The sequence below is a fragment of the Gobio gobio genome (genome assembly GCF_949357685.1).
Source record: "Gobio gobio genome assembly, chromosome: 2".
In the NCBI taxonomy this organism is placed as follows: domain Eukaryota; kingdom Metazoa; phylum Chordata; class Actinopteri; order Cypriniformes; family Gobionidae; genus Gobio; species Gobio gobio.
In genome coordinates this window covers 72,148,925-72,169,317 of record NC_137098.1, presented here as the reverse complement: position 1 = coordinate 72,169,317, position 20,393 = coordinate 72,148,925, and the positions used below count along the sequence as shown (strand labels likewise).

Genomic DNA, 20,393 nt, shown 5'->3' with positions numbered 1-20,393 from the left:
ATTCTTCCATACACGGCTTCAGTGGGAGATTCAAACATTCCATACACGGCTTCAGTGGGAGATTCAAACATTCCATACACGGCTTCAGCGGGAGATTCAAACATTCCATACACGGCTTCAGCGGGAGATTCAAACATTCCATACACGGCTTCAGCGGGAGATTCAAACATTCCATACACGGCTTCAGCGGGAGTTTCAAACATTCCATACTCGGCTTCAGCGGGAGATTCAAACATTCCATACTCGGCTTCAGCGGGAGATTCAAACATTCCATACTCGGCTTCAGCGGGAGATTCAAACATTCCATACACGGCTTCAGCGGGAGATTCAAACATTCCATACACGGCTTCAGCGGGAGTTTCAAACATTCCATACTCGGCTTCAGCTGGAGATTCAAACATTCCATACTCCGCTTCAGCGGGAGATTCAAACATTCCATACACGGCTTCAGCGGGAGTTTCAAACATTCCATACTCGGCTTCAGCTGGAGATTCAAACATTCCATACACGGCTTCAGCTGGAGATTCAAACATTCCATACACGGCTTCAGCGGGAGATTCAAACATTCCATACTCGGCTTCAGCGGGAGATTCAAACATTCCATACACGGCTTCAGCGGGAGATTCAAACATTCCATACACGGCTTCAGCGGGAGATTCAAACATTCCATACACGGCTTCAGCGGGAGATTCAAACATTCCATACACGGCTTCAGCGGGAGATTCAAACATTCCATACATGGCTTCAGCGGGAGTTTCAAACATTCCATACTCGCTTCAGCGGGAGATTCAAACATTCCATACACGGCTTCAGCAGGAGATTCAAACTTTCCATACTCGGCTTCAGTGGGAGATTCAAACTTTCCATACTCGGCTTCAGCAGGAGATTCAAACATTCCATACACGGCTTCAGCTAGAGATTCAAACTTTCCATATTCGGCTTCAGTGGGAGATTCAAACTTTCCATACTCGGCTTCAGCAGGAGATTCAAACATTCCATACACGGCTTCAGCTAGAGATTCAAACTTTCCATACACGGCTTCAGTGGGAGATTCAAACTTTCCATACTCGGCTGCAGCAGGAGATTCAAACTTTCCATACTCGGCTTCAGTGGGAGATTCAAACTTTCCATACTCGGCTTCAGCGGGAGATTCAAACATTCCATACACGGCTTCAGCGGGAGATTCAAACATTCCATACTCGGCTTCAGCGGGAGATTCAAACATTTCATACGCGGCTTCAGCGGGAGTGTTACGACCCTTCGCTGTTTTTTAGAGGTCTAGGGCAGCTCTTAAGCAATTTCTACCATTAAATTACTCAGAGAGTGAATAAGACCAACGGGAAGCAGCAGAACATTAATTGAATTTACATAAACTAAGCAAATGATTATTATTTACAAAAAATATAAAAATAATTTACAAAAAGCAAATGCACACTGGCAAAATTATGATGCACAGGACCTGGGGAAGACAAACGGAAACTGGACAGTGCCAAAATAAAGAAAATAATAAAACAAACAGAATCTTTCTAACCCGTTTCAACTAAACCTACCTAATACAAAACAAACAAAAAAAAGACGTCCAAGACGCCATAGCTTCCCTACTCTACCTGTAAAAACAAAAAATACAACTAGTGGCACACGTCCCTAAAGCACATAAAACAAACTAAGTGTGCACAATGTATATCACGTGACAGAACTTACTAGACAGAACCCTTTTACTCTATTCAGCCCAAACACAGCGTTAATGCTATCAAACACTCAATAATGAAGGAATAGGACGGCAAGGTAGTTTGGTTTCACATGATAATCATAACACACTAACAGAGCTGATTTTTCAGAGGCTCCTGAACGCAGTCTACGCTTACGTAGACAGGACTCAAAGCTTTCGGACCTCAGAGCAACTCTTCGTCTGTAACAGAGGCCAGCAGAAGGGAAAGGCTGTCTCCAAGCAGAGGTTAGCCCACTGGATAGTGGCTGGATAGTGGATGCTATCGTCTTGGTTTACCAGTCCTAAGACGTGCCTTGCCCGTTCGGGTTTGCGAGCACACTCAACAAGGAGTGTTGCTTCCTCCTGGGCGCTGGCTCAAGGCGCCTCACTGACAGATATAGGAGGCTGGGCGACACCTAACACATTCGCTAGATTCTATAGCCTCCGTGTAGAGCTGGTATCTTCCCGCATTCTCGCCCCCAGGGGCCAGTAGCGCTAAGTGCACGTTCTAAGTGTCGGCTTGCAACACCACTCCCGCCCTCTGGGCCGGATACGTGCATCTATTGTCTCCAGTTGTGTTCCCCGGAAACGGCTAACCCTGTCGAGCTCCTCCATCCCCCCTTTGGTGCCAGACGTTAGGGCCATCTGATGCCAGGCCTGCACCCGTATGACGTGTGTGTGTAGGCTGGGTTCCATCTTTAGCGGTTCCCTCACGGCAACCCCATATGTGTATTCTTTCACGTTACCAGCTACCCTACTCGGCTAGTCCCGTGTGTTTCCCTTGACTGAGCCCGCTCTGTGGTCTCTGGGCGTGTTCTTTCCCCCCTGGAACCATGTTGGAACCACCCCAGAGACTGCCATATGTTGCACTACCCTGCCAGGTTAGTCCTTATGTGTATTCTGCAACCAATCCTTCCACTGAAGGATGTGGCCCCGCAGCATACCATCTCCCGAGACGGGCACACTTTCCCAGCGTTATCCAATAGTCACACTGAGTGGGTCTTGCAGAAACAGCAGTGATTGACCTCCCTGCTTGGAGCCCTGACTTCCGAACCATCTAAGACGGTCCAGTGCGCTCAAGCAGGACGCTGGAAGGGCCAGCTTCCTGGTGTTTTGGTAGGGATCCCAATTCGTCGGTCAGTTCCGACGTACGTTGATTTGGAATTGTTAAATCTTCATAAGAAATGCATTTTATTGCATTTTAAAAGAATAATTACATTTTTTTAACACAGTTTTTGATAAATTTCCATTACATCATAAATCTAGAAAAATTTAAATGACAGAATAAAAAATGTAATCAGTTTATGGATACAATTGTTTAGGGTCCGAGCACCGATGGTGTGAGGACTTTATTGTAATTGCTCAGTCTATTATTCTTCTTCTCCGAAATTATTCAAATTTTTGAAGGCCTAAACATGCTTGAAAACTCATGAAACTTTGCACACATCAGAAGTGGTGAAAATGTATGTCTGATATGGTTTCAGAATTAGGTGTGAAAAAATGCCTTGATAGCGCCACCTACAACATTTCAATTAAGCTCTATTCGTGCTGCATTTCACGTGCAAGTATGAAATTCAGTAGACACATGTAACAGCCCAATACCTACAAAAAAGACCCTGGGAGCAAAATCTGAAAACCAACAGGAAGTCAGATATTTAGAATTTTCTCTGCACATTTTTAAAAATGAAACAGGAAGTTGTAACTTGGGCACACAATGTCCGATCTGCCCCAAACATCACATGTTTTATTAGAGACCTGGCCTGACATTTCTACATGCCAATATTCAGTTACAGTCATAGCGCCATCTGTGGGCAACAGAAAATGCCTTATTTTACATTGTGATTAACTCCTCATAGAGATTTAACCAGAACAACATCATATTTGGTCAGTCTAATCTTAAGGCCTTAGCGATGATAAAGCAATGTTGACTTTTCTATATTTCTTATGGCTGGGTACAGTGTATATATATATATATATATATATATTTATTTATTTATTTATTTATTAGGGCTGCACGATTTAGGGAAAATGTCATATTGCGATTTTTGAGGTCAATATTGCGATATAATAAACAAATGGTATCATGAGTCAACTTGCTTGGTGTAGTAAAGGTATGTTTGTACGGGAAGAAGGAGGCGGGAACCGGCGAACGTAAAATAAACTTTTAATGAAAAACAAAACAAAACGGCGGCGACAGCCCCTCGCGGTCGACTGCCGCCTACACAAACACAAACATAAAATGAAAACAAAAAGGCTGCAGCCCCTCGCGGACGACTGCAGCGTGCACATAACAAAAATGTCCAGGCCTGGTCCTCTCTCGTCCCTTACTGTCGTCGCTCCTCCTTTATACTCCCTCACTCCTCCGCAAGGGCCGAGATCGCTGCGGCGCGCAGCTGGCGCTCATCCTCTCTGATGAGCGCCGCCTCGTCCCGCCCTCACGGTCCCTCGGCCTCGCTGCTCGCCACATACCCCCAACGCCCTTCGCAGGCCGGGGGGCACTCCCGAGTCTGCGCTCTACTCCCCCCCCCCCCCTCCCCGGCGGCCGCGGGACCTGGGGGTAAGAACAGCGAGGTGAGAGAACGGAGCGGGGAGCATGAGGAGCGACAGAGACGAGAGAGTGGAGAGAGGAGAAAAGAAAAAAAAAAAAAATTCTGGTCCGGTTCCCAGACACACTGCCGCTCGGTCCTCAGCCAGCCGAGAGGCTCTTCTTCGCGGTGCCATGCGGTGGCACTGGACGCTCGGTGGCCGGCCCGAGACTCCTCCACCCCCTGGCGGCCGGCGGTGGCTCCTCCTTCTGAGGGCGGCCGGAAGCGAGTCCCCATCCCGCGCTCCCTGCTCCTCCCCTATGCGGCGGACGACAGCAGGCTCCGGCTCCAGGCAAGCGCTGGGGACTCCTTCGCCCCCTCGCGGACGGCAGCCACCCCACCTCGACCCAGGGGCGCGGCAGCGAGCTCTCCGTCCCACCGATCTTCATCCGCTCCAGCACCACCGCTTCGGGCAGCCGCTCGCGGACTTCTCTCCTCCGCGCTGCCCGAACTCCGCGGCACCGCGATCCCCCTCAGCTGCGAGGGCTCTTCGACAGCGTGTCCCTCCTTCCTCCCGGGTTTCGGCACCACTGTAGTAAAGGTATGTTTGTACGGGAAGAAGGAGGCGGGAACCGGCGAACGTAAAATAAACTTTTAATGAAAAACAAAACGGCGGCGACAGCCCCTCGCGGTCGACTGCCGCCTACACAAACACAAACATAAAATGAAAACAAAAAGGCTGCAGCCCCTCGCGGACGACTGCAGCGTGCACATAACAAAAATGTCCAGGCCTGGTCCTCTCTCGTCCCTTACTGTCGTCGCTCCTCCTTTATACTCCCTCACTCCTCCGCAAGGGCCGAGATCGCTGCGGCGCGCAGCTGGCGCTCATCCTCTCTGATGAGCGCCGCCTCGTCCCGCCCTCACGGTCCCTCGGCCTCGCTGCTCGCCACACTTGGTTCTCAAGGAAAATGTACAATACAGATTTGTATTTCTCAACTCAAACTAGCAACAACAACAAACAAATGCACAACGTTTTCAAATTAAAATATTTTTACAAAAAATTTAACAACATCTTTGCATTACTGCAAACAAACTTGTTATTGTCTCAATAGTACAGCTAAATAAAATAAAATAAATAGAACAAAGAAATTTCTATGTTCATGAAAATAAGATATTTTGAACATTCTGTCAAAACAGGGATATTTTAGCCGGACGTAACATGTTTGTATACACGTTCAAAAAGGAATTTGGATATAAATGTGTGGTTCACTCAATCAAACCACTAAAACTGTTGTTGGTCATTTACAAAAACAACAAACTGGTACTTCCAAATCCTCTTTCTAAAAAGCTCTACTTATCACTTGAGCGGTTCTTTGCCAAAAAAACAAGCATATCCACCTTGTCTGGTTTCAGACAGGAGCGATGATTCGATACAACATTACCACACGTGCTAAAAGCTCTCTCTGATGCAGAGCTTGTTGCTTGTATGCACAGATATTTCTGTGCTAGTTTGCATAGCCTAGAGAAAATTATTTTGTGTAACTTCCACCATTTCAGCGGGTCTTCTCCATGGTCTACACTTGGCATGTAGATGTACGTGTTGAGTACAGCAGCCACTGCTTCTCTAAATTGTACCGGGATCAAATGTGGTTGATGCTGTTGGTGTTGTTGTGCATGTGTTTTCCTTGAAGAAACTGGCCAGAGTTTTCTTCTTGGCTTTAGCAGCAGGTGGAGTTCATCGCTGCATTGCTTGGTTGGGCTACAGGCTGCTGCTGATGAATTTCCTGAAACAAATAAAAAATGCACATGTTTTAGAAATCTGTTACATAGAATTGTAGCCAGTTAAGTTAACACTGTGTTTTCACTCACTATCAACTCAGAGATTACTCGTTCCTTCAAGGTCTGGGTTTCTTCTGCAGAGATGTATTGTGTTCGGAACCTTGGATCTAGGAATGTGGGCATGTTTAGCAGGTCCTGCGTGACTTCATATTTCTCATTGAGGTAGTTCAAAATTTTAGATTTCAGTGATTTGGTCAGGCCAGTGTCCTCTTCCTCGTCAGCAAGCAATGAGGTATTCAAAATATGCAGCGCAGGCTTCACATAAGATATGCTCACATATTGTTCATCTGACAGGGCATCCGTGAAGTCCTGGAGTGGGCTGAGTGCTTTATTGACAGATTTGTTGACAGGTGTCGCACTTTGCGATCTGCAGAGAGAACCTTGGACAAAGCATCAGTGGCGGCTGGTCAATACAGGGCGCTGGGGCGCCGCCCCCATCAAAATTCCAGAAATATACATGTATACAAAAATTATATAAAAGTGAAATAAAAATAAAATAGTTTACTCATACAATGTGCTGGCTGTTAGTAAGATCCTCAGCATTTAATAAAAACTGGCTTTGATCAGTTAAATCAAGCGCCAGCGTTAGTTCTGGCAGGCCACGTAGTCAAGCTCCGCTATCAGCTGATTGGGAAATTCTAATTCCGCCCCTCTTTCAGCTGATCTGTTTCAGCTGATCCTATGCTCTCAATTGGCTTCTCTCAAACAGGGCGGCTTACTTAAGCATAGCTTCACTTCAATCTGCCTGCTTGGACGCTTCTGCTGCACGCTGCTTTGCAATCAGGATTAGAATTTATGGTTTTCCTATGCTTTATCATCTATGCATTTTGTGCAGTCTGCTTTATCAAATCACCAAACCATACACAAGGCTTTTTAAAGTGCAATTGCCTTTCACGTTGTATTCATGTATCAAACGGAGCTACAGCAATTCTATGTTCGTTTTGAGTGAGATAAGTAGGCTATGTGTTGGCTAATGATTCAATCACGCAATGTGAGCATTATTTTGGCAAATATGTATTCAATATTTACATACTTGCGTAAGACGAACGTGAGCTGCAGCTGCATTTTCAGCAGAATTATACCAGGACATGTACTATTTCATAACTATGGGAGCAGTAACAATTATGACCATGTGTTGGATACTTTCGTCAGCTTATTACTAGACTAACTGCTGTCTCGTACGAATGATTTATTTATTTATTTATTTTTCCCAGCTTACCCGAGTATGGCGGTTCAAGTCTAACGTTACAAGCTATTTCCTCAACGAAAGCAACCCCACTTGCTGAGCCTGTTATTTTATCATTTGGCAAACGTTTTACTGGGTTTTGTGTCTCGGGCTCTGGGATACGTGCTCCATTGCAGCGTGTTTGCAGCGATGGGTGGCGGCCGATCGTCATGAACGTGATCCTGAGAGGTGGTCGTCAGAGAGGTATTTATTAGTTAAAATCACTCACTGCTCAAATGCATGTTTTGCTTTAAAACAAGATTTGTCAGGAGCTAATTAAATGTGGAATTTGGCAAGCAAAACAGAATCATATCACAAGGAATTGTGCAGTGCGAAATATAGCGAGAGCAATTCGCCCCCACACGGTTCACCTCACATTCATTCAGGTTGTAAACGTAAACTCGCGTTTTCGTCGCATGGTTCACAAACTGTCTAATTTGGAGTTTGCATCGCTACATTATTTTCATGGACTCTCTGAAGGTATACTAATATGTTATGTGACTGACTCAAGAACAATTTCAGAGAAATCTGCACTCCACAAATTAAGTATATCAAGCCTATGTCTCAGCTGGCAATTTCACACTCATTCATCTGTCTTCACGAAGCTAAGTTTATTTTTAACTCTGTTAAAACTATCAGGTCATTGGCAACGTAATTGACAATGGTATCTGCATTGCTTAAGCTTAGTCGTTTTCAGTAAAATGCTAGGCTTATGGATATTGTTCTTGTCTCTATAGTTGGTATTTGTAAATTGTAACTCATTTTAAGCTAAAGTTGATATGGAAAATTTGTCTAAACTATAGTTGAGATTGGGAACACATTTGTCTTAAAGCCATTATTAATATTGGAAGTGCTCGTTCTTAAAGCTATATCTAATATTGAGTGCTTGCCATAAAGCTATACTCATATTGGAAATGCTTGTTATTAAAGTTATAGCTAATATCGGAAGTGCTTGTCTTAAAGCTATAACTAATATCGGAAGCGCTTGCCTTAAAGCTATAATATTGAAAGTGCTCATTCTTAAAGCTAAAGTTGCTATTAGAAATATTGTCTTAAGCTATAGTTGAAATCGGGAACGCACTCGTTCTTAAAGCCATAATATTGGAAGTGCTCATTCTTAAAGCTATAGTTAATATTGGAAATGCTTGTTCTTAAAGCTATAATTAATGTCGGATATGCTGTTATTAAAGCTATAATTAATATCAGAAGTGCTTGGTCTCAAAGCTATAATTAATATTGGAAGTGCTCATTCTTAAAGCTATAATTAATATAATATTGAAAGTGCTCATTTGTAAAGCTATAATTAATATCGGGAGTGCTTGTCCTTAGAGCTATAATTAATATCGGAAGTGCTTGTCTTAAAGCTATATTAATTTTCGAAGTGCTCATTCATAAAAACTATAATTAATATTGGAAATGCTTGTTCTTAAAGCTACAGTTACTATCGGAAGTGCTTGTTCTTAAAGCTATAATTAATATTGGGAATGCTTGTATTAAAGCTATAATTAATATTGGGAATGCTCGTTCTTAAAGCTATAATTAATATTGGGAATGCTTGTCTTAAAGCTATAGTTAACATCGGAAGTGCCTGTTATTAAAGCTATAATTAATATTGGGAATGCTCGTTATTAAAGCTAAAATTAATATCGGAAGTGCCTGTTATTAAAGCTATAATTAATATTGGGAATGCTTGTTATTAAAGCTATAATTAATACTGGGAATGCTTGTTATTAAAGTTATAATTAATATTGGGAATGCTTGTTATTAAAGCTATAGTTAACATCGGAAGTGCTTGTTCTTGAAGCGATAATTAATATGGGAAAAGCTTGTCTTAAAGCTATAGTTAATATCAGAAGTGCTCGTCATTAAAGCTATAATTAATATTGGAAATGCTCGTTCTTAAAGCTATAGTTAATATCGGAAGTGCTTGTTCTTAAAGCTATAATTAAAACTGGAAGTGCTTCTTATTAAGGTTATAATTAATATTGGAAGTGCTTGTTCTTGAAGCTATAATTAATATCGGAAATGCTTGTTCTTGAAGCTACGATAATATCGGAAGTGCTTGTTATTAAATCTATAATTAATATTGGAAATGCTTGTTCTTAAAGCTATAATTAATATTGGAAATGCTTGTTCTTAAAGCTATAGTTAATATTGGGATATATGCGTGTTCTTAAAGCTGTAATATTGGAAGTGCTTGTTGTTATAGCTATAGTGATATTGGGAACATGCTTGGTAAAACTATAAGTATATTGGAAATAGCTTGTTGTTAAAACTATGGTGTCAGGAACATGCTTGTCTTAAAGCGATATAGCTACTGGAAAACTACGTTTTCTCAAGCTATAGATGTTGGAAATGGGCTTGTCTTAAAGCGATATCGTTAGCTATAGTAGAGTTTGGAAACGTGCTCGTTTTAAAACTGTAGGTGCTATTGGAAACACACTTGTTCTTAAAGTTATAACTAACTTTAGAGTAGAACTTTGGAGGTACTTTTCAGATTTGATTAAGATTACCACAACACTATTTTTCTGGTGTATCAACTTGCACCGATTACTCTTTCACCCTTAGACTCACCCTAAATAATAAGCTTTTCCTCAAAGCTATAGGCACAATGGGAATTTGATATTATTAAAGCGGTAGTTTAAACCTGATATATTGCTAATACGTTTTACTCGCGGTCACATGACCTCACATTTCTTATGTATCAATTTATTCCTAGCACTTCAGCATAATCCTAAGCACACTAAACCGATAGGATAAGGGGATGAACGGCGTTTTATCTCTGAATCTGACTCTGCTTTGTTGTCTATGTTAGCCTACCTGAGGAGCCATCCACAAGCTGTTCAACAGGATCCATTATTTGTCTTGGAGGAGGGAAAGCTTGTGCCCAGAGTCTGGTTTGCTTCCTGTCTCCGCCTGCTATGCCTACCGCAAGCTTCCCTCAGAGCATTATACAGCTCATTCTCTGTGCATAGAGGCTGCTACAACTGCAGCTTCCTGCAACTGCAACTCCAGTCTCTACATTGAGGCCATGAGGCGATGTGTCTTCAGCCGCTTATGTTCGTTATATTTGGCCCGATGCGTGAGCCATCCATTAGAAACCTATGAGTGCTACTCCATATATAAATTTAAATTACTTATATTATTAGCTGGTTACATTCATCATGCTAGCTTCAAGTAGATCGATTAGATCAGTGGTCGCCAACCCGTCGATCGCGATCGACTGGTCGATCTTTATCACTGTCCCGGTAGCTCCCGATAAATAACCGAAAAATAATTAACAACATGTAACAAGCAGAATTATGTACCGCTCCTTTAATGCAGAACGCACTCACTCACTCACTCGCTGATGAGTGGGCAGTCCGTGCCGTGGTGGAGCGCGTGCTGTGAACGTCGCATGTATGCGTGTAATATTTCTGTTGCTCTCACTGTTTATTTTCTGTTCAGTAACACAGTTGTTAGTGAAGTGTTTTGCAAACTGCCCCATGTGCGCGTGGGATCGACGACGCTGATAATAAACCCCTGTGAAATATCAGATAAGTGAGTTTTGCTTTCACTTGACTAACGTTACAACCATTCAGGCCAGCTATCTGGCCTCTCTGTGTAAAGCCGTACAAACACATTATCAAGGCACGAAATCGCTCCTTATGCTCCCAAAATGTATTCTCTGCAACCTCAATTCACACAGCACAAATCGACCGATGCTATAGTTATGACAGCGCTACTGCAGCTGAATATCTCTTCAGCAAACTGCCAAGGAAAGTAAAAGTTGCAGACGCTCATTATCATTAAAAGTAAAGTAACTAAATGATCAGTGCTTATGCCACTCTCTCTCCTATTGCAGTCCTTCATTTGAAATTAGCTGTTGATCAATACAATGCAGCTCATATTTGTTGATTTCGGTGACGTGAACTCCATTAAAAATGCATATAACGTGGGAATTGAGGACACCACATTTATGTGACCAAGTGTAAATGGAATCGTTCTGATCAATCAGATATCTGATCTGTAAAAACACGAAGTGGACCAGGTATGAATAGTCCCAGCAAGATAACTGTTCGGGATGCTTGAAATATAGGAAGAAAAATATAAATATTGAATTGGGGAGGGGAGGGGGGTTAAATGAATGTATCTCTGAACGAAACTGTCTCCAGAATAGTTTTGATGGCAATTTACAGCGGTACCCAAAGAAACGCTTCTTTTCCATAAGCACCATCTACTGTCAAAAAGTGAATTAGCATTTTTATTCAGTCCATCTGTTTTTGTTTTGTGCAGGTGTGTCTGTATCAATTTCACAAAGCTAAAGCTGAATAAAGTCTTGAAATTATGCAATCTAATTTAAATAAAAAACACTGCTCATGCTACATGTGTGTATTGTTTGGATCGTGATTAAAATGCAGTGGTTGCCTCACATTTCAAATGGCGATTTTTTTTTTTAAGGCTAGTTTGGGCTGTTATAGAGCAAATAAACAACAAAATTGAAAAAAAGAAAAAGAAAAAAAACGACAGATGTTCTCGAAATAAATAAAAAAAAACCTCTGAATCGGCCATGAAAAATCTATAAGTAGATCTTGCCTTTCATCAAGGCTGAGGTCAGGGATCTTTGGCTTGAAAAGGTTGGTGACCACTGGATTAGATCTTACAATTAAAATCAGTTAGACGACCTTCTCGGAACGCTTTTTTATTTCTTGGATCCTCCGTGGCTCTTCGATTAGAAGGAAGAGCCAGGGAGGATTGCCCGGTATGGTCTGTTGGGGGGATTTTCGCTACTTTCCAGTCTATTAAATAGGAGGATTGCCCCTAGAAGCTGCTGCTGTTCCCTGTTTTTGATTTTATGGAGCTCACCATGATAACGAAGGGAAATTAAGAACAGCGCCATATCGCCTATTTACTATTTATTTACTCGTATCATTAACTGTAGCTACATTCCTCGTGCTAGCTTCACATAGATTACATTTTCTCATCTTCGTATCCTCTGCTGTCTCTTCAATCAGCTGGAAGAGCCAGGGAGGATTGCCTGGTATGGTCTGTTGGGGGATTTGCTCTGCCCTCCCAGTTAAATGGGAGGTCGTCCCCAGAATCTGCTGCTGTTCCCTGTCTTGGCTTTTCATGGAGCTCATGAAAGGATGGGGAATTTAGAACAGAGCCATACCGCCAAATCTAAATCTTTACAAAATATGCAATTAAAAAATTGTACTAAATGTTTGTCTATTGTGTTTTTTGACTTTAGTGGACCTGACAGAACTATTTTATATGTTCTTCAATATGTTTCATGCGGTTTCATGTGTGAGGGACGCCGGACAAATGGATGTCTATCTGAGTCTAAAAATCTACGGGCAGCATGTGACCTGAAGCTGGTCTCTAATTGGTTCTTAAAGATCCTCTCCTCCGGACGCAGGTCGTTGCATCCCATGTGAATCAGAATTGGATGCGTGATATTTTATCCAATCTGATTGGTTCTCGTCACCTGTCATTCAACTTTACACTCTTGGCCACTAAAGCGAAAGTGTGTGGGCGACAGTGTCACTCCGACTCCGCCAAAACCTTGTTAGGATGATCACTTTCGTAGAGATGGCAGCAGTTAAACCAAATTCTTTCACAAGGCGTGCGTTGGAAGAAAACAAAACACGATTTCCAAATCCAGCAGCCGCCAGTGACAGGATGAAGCTGCACTCGGAGCTTCATGCACTTGTTATGAGAAATGTAAGCAGCTGGCTGGATGTGTTGTTACCAATGCCCTTTATTGCTTTCTCTGTCTTTTATTTTTTAGGTGTCGGTACTGAAGTTTTGTGGACAACGGGGGTAAGACCTCAAATATCTGACTGAACAATGCAAACATCATGACACTACTGAGATGACTGACTTTGATCAGAGAGTCATTGAGAAATTTGCTGGCCAGAAAGAAAGGAGAGCAAAATGTATGTTCAAGTAGTCAACATGCTAGTCTGTAGTTACTGTTCTCTTTTGTTTTTCCTTTCCTCATTCAATTATATGTGGGAAATAAATGTGTAAAAAGATAAAAGTGAAGTCACTGTTTTGCATATCCACCGCTTTGACAACGTTAGTGCCGTTGTCTGTTGTTATGGCAACCTGACGCTCCTCACGGAGGTCCCATGCAGCCAAAGCCTCTCTCAAGCCCATGACTATATGTTCTCTCCCGTGTGGTCGTCGGGGAAATAGGATGTTTGCAGGCAGCGGCTTTTCAGTTCAAACTCCTCGTCGACAAAGTGCACAGTTAGGCTAATATAGGGTTCAGTTGTTCTGCTTGACCACAGGTCCGTAGTTGTTGAAAAGAACGTCAACGTAGCCATTTCAAGTTGAACCTTGCCATGGCATTTGTTGTAAAGCTCAGGGATTGCAACTTGAGAGAAATAGTTGAAACAGCTGGTACCTCTTGTGCGGATCATTTTCTGAAATCCCCCCTTGCTAACGGTGTATATGGGCATCATGTCTCCTGCCAAGCAGTGCGTTATTATAGAGTCAGTGATTTCTCTATATCTCTGTGAAGACCGTTCATATGGCGCAACACTCTCAAACACATCTGTAATTGTGCTTTGTTTTTTTCTGCTTACAGATTGTTCTTTTTGTTCAGTTGTTTCTTTACTAATCTGGGCTTTCACCTTCATTTACATGTACATTTATGCTTCTGGCAGACGCTTTTATCCAAAGTGACTTACAGTGCCCTTATTGCAGGGACAATCCCCCTGGAGCAACATGTAGTAAAGTGCCTTGCTCAAGGACACATTGGTGGTGACCGCTGGGATCGGACCAGCAACCTTCTGCGTGTCAGTTCCATGGTTTAAACCACTGGACCACCATTTCACCTTCATGCATTCATCATACTTTTCTCTGTGCTGTTTCAGGTGCTGATATAAATTTGTCGTGTTGCCACATGATGTAGCAACTGTATTTTTTTACAAATTCTGCACAGTTCCTCTCTCTGCTCAGTGTCAGATATCTTATAGCCAAAACATCTGTAGCAACTTTATTTTTTTACAAATTCTGCACAGTACCTCTCTCTGCTCAGTGTCAGATATCTTATAGCCAAAACATCTGTAGCAACTTTATTTTTTACAAATTCTGCACAGTACCTCTCTCTGCTCAGTGTCAGATATCTTATAGCCAAAATATCGCCATATAACAGAGGTAGCATTTTTTCTGGCCACCAGTTCAGTGTCCGTCTGTTCGGCATCCATCTTCGCCCGTTCTCCATGCTGCACACCGGAAAAAGTCACAACATGACCATACGCGCCACACGTGCCACTGCCTAAACTGAAACTCACTTCTTGTTTTTTATTAGCGGTGTATAAAGTCGGCAAACAGCTCTCAGAGAGAATGGGTTGTCATGTCCACACATGCATTTATTTATTATTAATTTATTTCATAAAATCGCAGCATTTTGCATATATAATCGCACAGGCTTGATATCGCGATTGCGATATGATTAATCATGCAGCATTAATATATATATATATATATATATATATATATATATATATATATATATATATATATATATATATATATATATATATATATATATATATATATATATATATATATGAGGACTTTGCCTGCACACCACTGCTATATAAGCCCTCCCAACATGACCATGAACCTGACCTATACAAGCCCTAAATCACCACCAACCTGACCATGACCCGCCCTCCCAACATGTCTATTCTTTGTTATTAGTAAGGAAAACATGGCAGTTTAGCTGGTGCAATACCTTTATTTCACTTTTGGATTTTGTAAAGGTACACTCCTCAGAGTTTATTTGACTCTTCACTCAAGAGTGTTAAAAGTAACTCTGAAGAAGTGTTAAAGTTAATGAGATAATTAAGAGATTCATTAAGTGATGATTGACCCTTAGTGAAGACACCTGATGATAACAAGCAGAATCACTGAAGACACTATTATGAACATATATATTAATAATAAAGGCTAGATGTCTTACGGCGGCGTCTCTAACGTCATCACCGGCGGCCATCTTGTCACAGGCAAGTTTTCTGGCGGGCTTTGTGGTGCCTGATGTAAGGGGAGTGATCTGCACGAACATAAATACTCTTATCTCACTTAAATCTTGACAGATTTGCAAATGGTTTGGTTTCTTACAAACGTTATTAACATGGCTATAATTCTGGATGCTTGAACAAATTATGAATAATTATTCATAAGTATGATGTGTCATAACTACATCTCTGATGTTTATAACAAACCAAACAGTTTGAAAATCGGTGGAAGATTGAACAAGTTATGGTTATTTAAAAAGCACATGCACCATTAAAACACAATGTTGGGAGTGAGCGAGCTGACTGTGACTAGATGGCCGCCAGGTGCGGACGTCGACCTCCATTGGCCAGCAGTGCGGACGAGACATCTAGCCTTTATTATGTATATCTATGAGTATAACCATTATTGACCATTATGGTGATCAGTGTTTATTTTAGTTGGGCTCTTGACCCTTGGTTTTATAACATAAGTTTATGTCTGTCTGCTGAACCTGATTTATGATTTTGTGTTTTCAATATAATCAGAGAGATTTAGCTGCCATTTAGACACAAAGAGACATCAAGAATCAGCGTATGAATCTCAACAATGGTGGCCATCAAAAAGCTTTTTGCAGTGCATTCTGGGTACACCAATCAAAACTCACCCATTGCTCACAGCATGCATTGCAGCATGAATAAAATATAAGATAAATTGGTTTAGTAGTTTCTTTTATTTCCCAGTTACTTTTATTTTTTCTGTTTTATGTGACTTTTAGTAGCTTGTTTTGTGATGTTCAGAGTTGATCTGTGTATCTGATATGTTGTTTTTCACCATTGTTGAGATTCTTGATGTCTGTGTGTGTGTGTGTCTAAAGCAATAAAGTACATAATCTAATTCTGTTACATCACAGAGCTGTCATAATCAATAATGTAAAGTCAACAGATCACCTGAAAAAATACTATGAACAAATACACTAACAGGAAGCATGTAAAAAAAAACATTGGACAGACATAGAAAGGAGCATGAAATTATCTAGCCATGACTTCCTGTTCCACAGGAGTATAAATATGAGGAAACATAAAGACAAAATTCCCTTTTCTTACATTTCTTCCTTGTACGTGCGACTTCCCCCAGTGCCAGCAGGATATATAAGGGACATTTTTCGTGTTTCATTGTAAAATAACACGAATATCACAGTCAGAACTTCTACCAGCAAAGAAACTATTAAAAGGTGAGCAAAATATTCTGTAATTTTTCTAATTTGTAAAAAATGAAATTATAAAATGGTAGTATAAAATCAGTTACTGGGACGATGGTAACACGTTTTTTTTACTTTTTTTTTTTTTTTCATATGGGTGCACATATAATTTAACTAAAATGAAATGTATACTGGAATGTATTTCACTGTTTGTAGTGTTGCAGATTCAGTTCACAGTAAATCCCCCAGTGTTGAAATTAACACCGCTCAGTGTTCTTTTGGGAACCACCAGCAGGTGTTAGAGTACAACTGAATCAGTGTTAGAGTTAGTGATATACTCAAGTGATTCATTGAGTGATGATTGTTTGATTATTGAAGACACCTGATGATAATGAGCAGAATCACTGAAGGAAAGAGAAACTCAAGAACTACAACTGATTTCAGCCACAGCTTTAGATGAAATCAACTGAAAAGACATTCAATCTCTCTTGTCTTGTCTGTTACAGGGGGAGTGTTATTATGTGTTTATTATTTTTATGTTTACCTTTTGTGTTTGTTATTTTGACTGCATTTTGGTTTCTATAAATATTTTGTTATTATATGTGTGTATATATTGATGTTGTGTTGTGTAAATGTGTATACCTGCTTACCCCTCCATGTTGATAAGGCTTTTAACCAGAAAGGGCGGCGCTTGGCCTATAAAAAGGAGCCCCACACAAAGATCTGTGTCAATTAACCTGGCTAGCGAGCCTGCAAGTGTGTTGTCGTGAGGGATCTCTATAGTCTGTCTTCTAAGTAGTTGACGTGTGTATATATTTAGGTTTTTTTCTTTTCTTTTTCACAGTTACTGTTGTATATAGTGTTGGGTCTGTTTTCACCTCTCGAGCACTGTAAAATAAACATCTCTTTTACACCTTTTTTTTTTACACCCGTTTTTTTCTTTTTAGGCAAACCCAGTTTCGCCTGACAGCGAGCCTGCGAAGACCCATTGTCTAACAATGGTGTTGATATGACAACTGGTAAATACACTAAGTTTCGACATGCTAGCATGTGTGTAAAGTGGCATGTGTGTTACAACTAACCCTGCGTTAGGTTGTGCCACGCTCACCCCTAAAGCATGCTCGGAGCCATGGATGAGCTTTATATCAGGGCTCCCAGCATGAATTGCAAAATGAAGCAGTTTGAGGACAATTTAAGAATAAGAATCAATTAAAAGTCAATAATAAGAATGTCTGTCTGATCTGAACACGCTATTACAAAAACCACAAACTAATGTTAAAGTCAAGGGTCAAGAGCTCAACTAAAGCAAACACTGATCACCATAATGGTGATTTTTTAATGAATCATTAACATCTAAACCTTTGTCAATTTCTTAATAATAACGTCTGTAGACTTATAGTTAGTAATGTGTGAAGCTGGTAATGTTGTTTGTGGAGTTGTTTAATCCTCCTCTGCTGAGATCTTCAGAGGTGTAATGTCTTCTTTTATCTTCCGTTGATTTCATCTAAAGCTGTGGCTCAGTTGTTGTTCTTGTGTTTCTCTTCCCTTCATTGATTCTGCTTGTTAACAGCAGGTGTTTTAATGGTTTAGGAACATCATACTGTACTAAACTTTATTTAAGGAAACTGGACATTTTTGTTCTTGGAATGTTAGAAATCAACATTCTTAGAATGTTTAGTAGTTAAGGCGAGACACTACAGGTGAATAGGTAATTTTTTTAAAAGTAGAAGATATCACTGTGAAACTTCTCCAGTTTATTACTGGCATAAACATAAGGAAAAAATGCATTGCAAGCTTTGTGTAAATGAATGTTTCAATATGCAAATGAGGCATTATATACTTAAATATATGCTCATTTGCATATTTCCAAATACAAAATCTGGAAATTGGAAAGGACCAGGTTTAAAATGATTGGTTCTATTTGTTGACATATTATATGAAAAGGCTTTTACAGGGGGGATTCTGGATATACTTTTGATCAACACAAAAAATTCTCAGACGACGTAAAAAGTGCAACCGTTGTTGTAACCTACAGAGATTGTCTACATGGATATTCCATGTCAGTGAATTATCAAAAAAGACACCAAGCTATTTATATGAAGGAACCTGTATGATGGTTTGATTATGGATGATCACAGGCCTATGATCACCAACTCCTCAAGGGTCAAACACCATCTCCTTTGTCCTATTGACATTTAGAGCCTCACACCAATTCACAAACCTTCCAATCTCTGAAGTCCCCATTCCCCAAGTCCCCATTCTTATTCAATAAACCTAAAATTGCAGTATCATCTGAGAATTTGATGATGTAATTATTTGAATTAACACCTTCTGCACTCATCCGTGTACAAGGTGAATTAAACCGGTGACCGAACACAGTCCTGAGGGGCTCCTGTGCTCAAAGTTCTCAATTTAGATAGTGTTCCATTAACACTGACCTGTTGCCTGCGATTGGTTAAAAAAATTATAATACCATTTTATAATAAAAGGATGAATTTTATTAAAAATAAAGTTGCAGCATATTAAAAGCTGAGCTAAAATCTACAAATAAAAGACCTGCATACGAGCTAGAATCCTCTAGATCATGGGTTTTTAAACTTTATGCTGCCAAGGACCCCCAAATATGGAGAACCTTTAATGAGGGACCCCCTTCCTAAAATCCATCTATATATTTGTATGTAGGAAAAAACATTTAAACTGTTAGATACATAGTAAGTGTGACATTATACATACAACATATTGTTTCTAAACATAAATTGGCTAAACTCAATGTTGGTGTCACAATTCACCAGTGTGAGTGTCCGTGACCACCAGTGAACATGGTTTATATAGGCTGAGGTAATGAGGTAAATGAGACACAGGTGTAAACAATGAGTGCTGATGAGTCCGGGCAAAGGATTATGGGTATTGTAGTCTATGATAGAATGACAGTCCGGGTTAGAGTGCCCTCTGGTGGTGATCACGGGCACTCACACTGGTGAATTGTGAGAGTTGGATGTATAAACCTGACGAAGAACATTTTTCAATGACAAATAATTTGTATAAGCAACTTTCACAATAAATGTATGTAAGCATCTTACGTACTGCCTTAAGAATGCTGCCTTACAACCCCAGTGAGCAAGATAAAGAGGGCTATAGTGAGAAAAACTCACTAAAGATACAAAGCAAACATATACAATTCTGGAAAGTATGTATATGGCAAGAAAGGAGAGAAACATTTAGAACTGAAAATGTTTGGTAGACTTTGTCCATTTTTGCTTTGTCTTTTTATTCTTTTTATTCTCTGAAAATGTCTGGGGACCCCTTAACACCCCAGTTTGAAAACCCCTGCTCTAGATGCCTATTTATGTGTTATGGCTATAACAGCATCACCTTTACTTCTATTGCTCCTATATGCAACTTGAAACTTCACTGCACGATTTCAATAACCGCCCAGAGATGCCGTCTGGCCAAGAAACCTCACTGGGACAGACATGTCAACTTTATTTATATAGCGCTTTTAACAATGTAGATTGTTTCAAAGCAGCTTTACAGTGTTAAACAGGAAAATAATGCAGTATAATTTTATTCAGCTGTATAGCCATTCTGGGAAAAAAGCTGATGTCATCAGTTCATTTCAGTTATCATACAGTGACAGTGTGGGCTTTAGATCAATAATTTGATCAGTAATTTAGTTTAAATGGTTAATTTAGTTTATTATTTAGATGTATTTCGATGTTTAGTTGAAAAATTGAATGTCCCCAACTGAGCACGCCAAGCCAGAGGCAACAGTGGCAAGGAAACCAAAACCCCATCAGGTGACCTAATGGAGAAAAATAAACCTTGGGAGAAACCAGGCTCAGTCGGGGTGCCAGTTCTCATCTGGCCAATTAACAAACAGCGTATTATTATTATTATTATTATTAT

General features: G+C 40.6%; 1 protein-coding gene across 1 annotated transcript in view; it reads left to right on the top strand.

Moving 5' to 3' along the window:
* Positions 1 to 16,379: 16,379 nt before the first annotated feature.
* LOC307120857 (C-type mannose receptor 2-like) overlaps positions 16,380 to 20,393 on the top strand; it is a 31,931-nt gene continuing 27,917 nt past the window's right edge. Inside the window, exon 1 of the mRNA XM_079808055.1 lies at positions 16,380 to 16,520. The gene's annotated coding sequence lies outside the window, so the exon portion shown is untranslated. The remainder of the gene's footprint in view (positions 16,521 to 20,393) is intronic.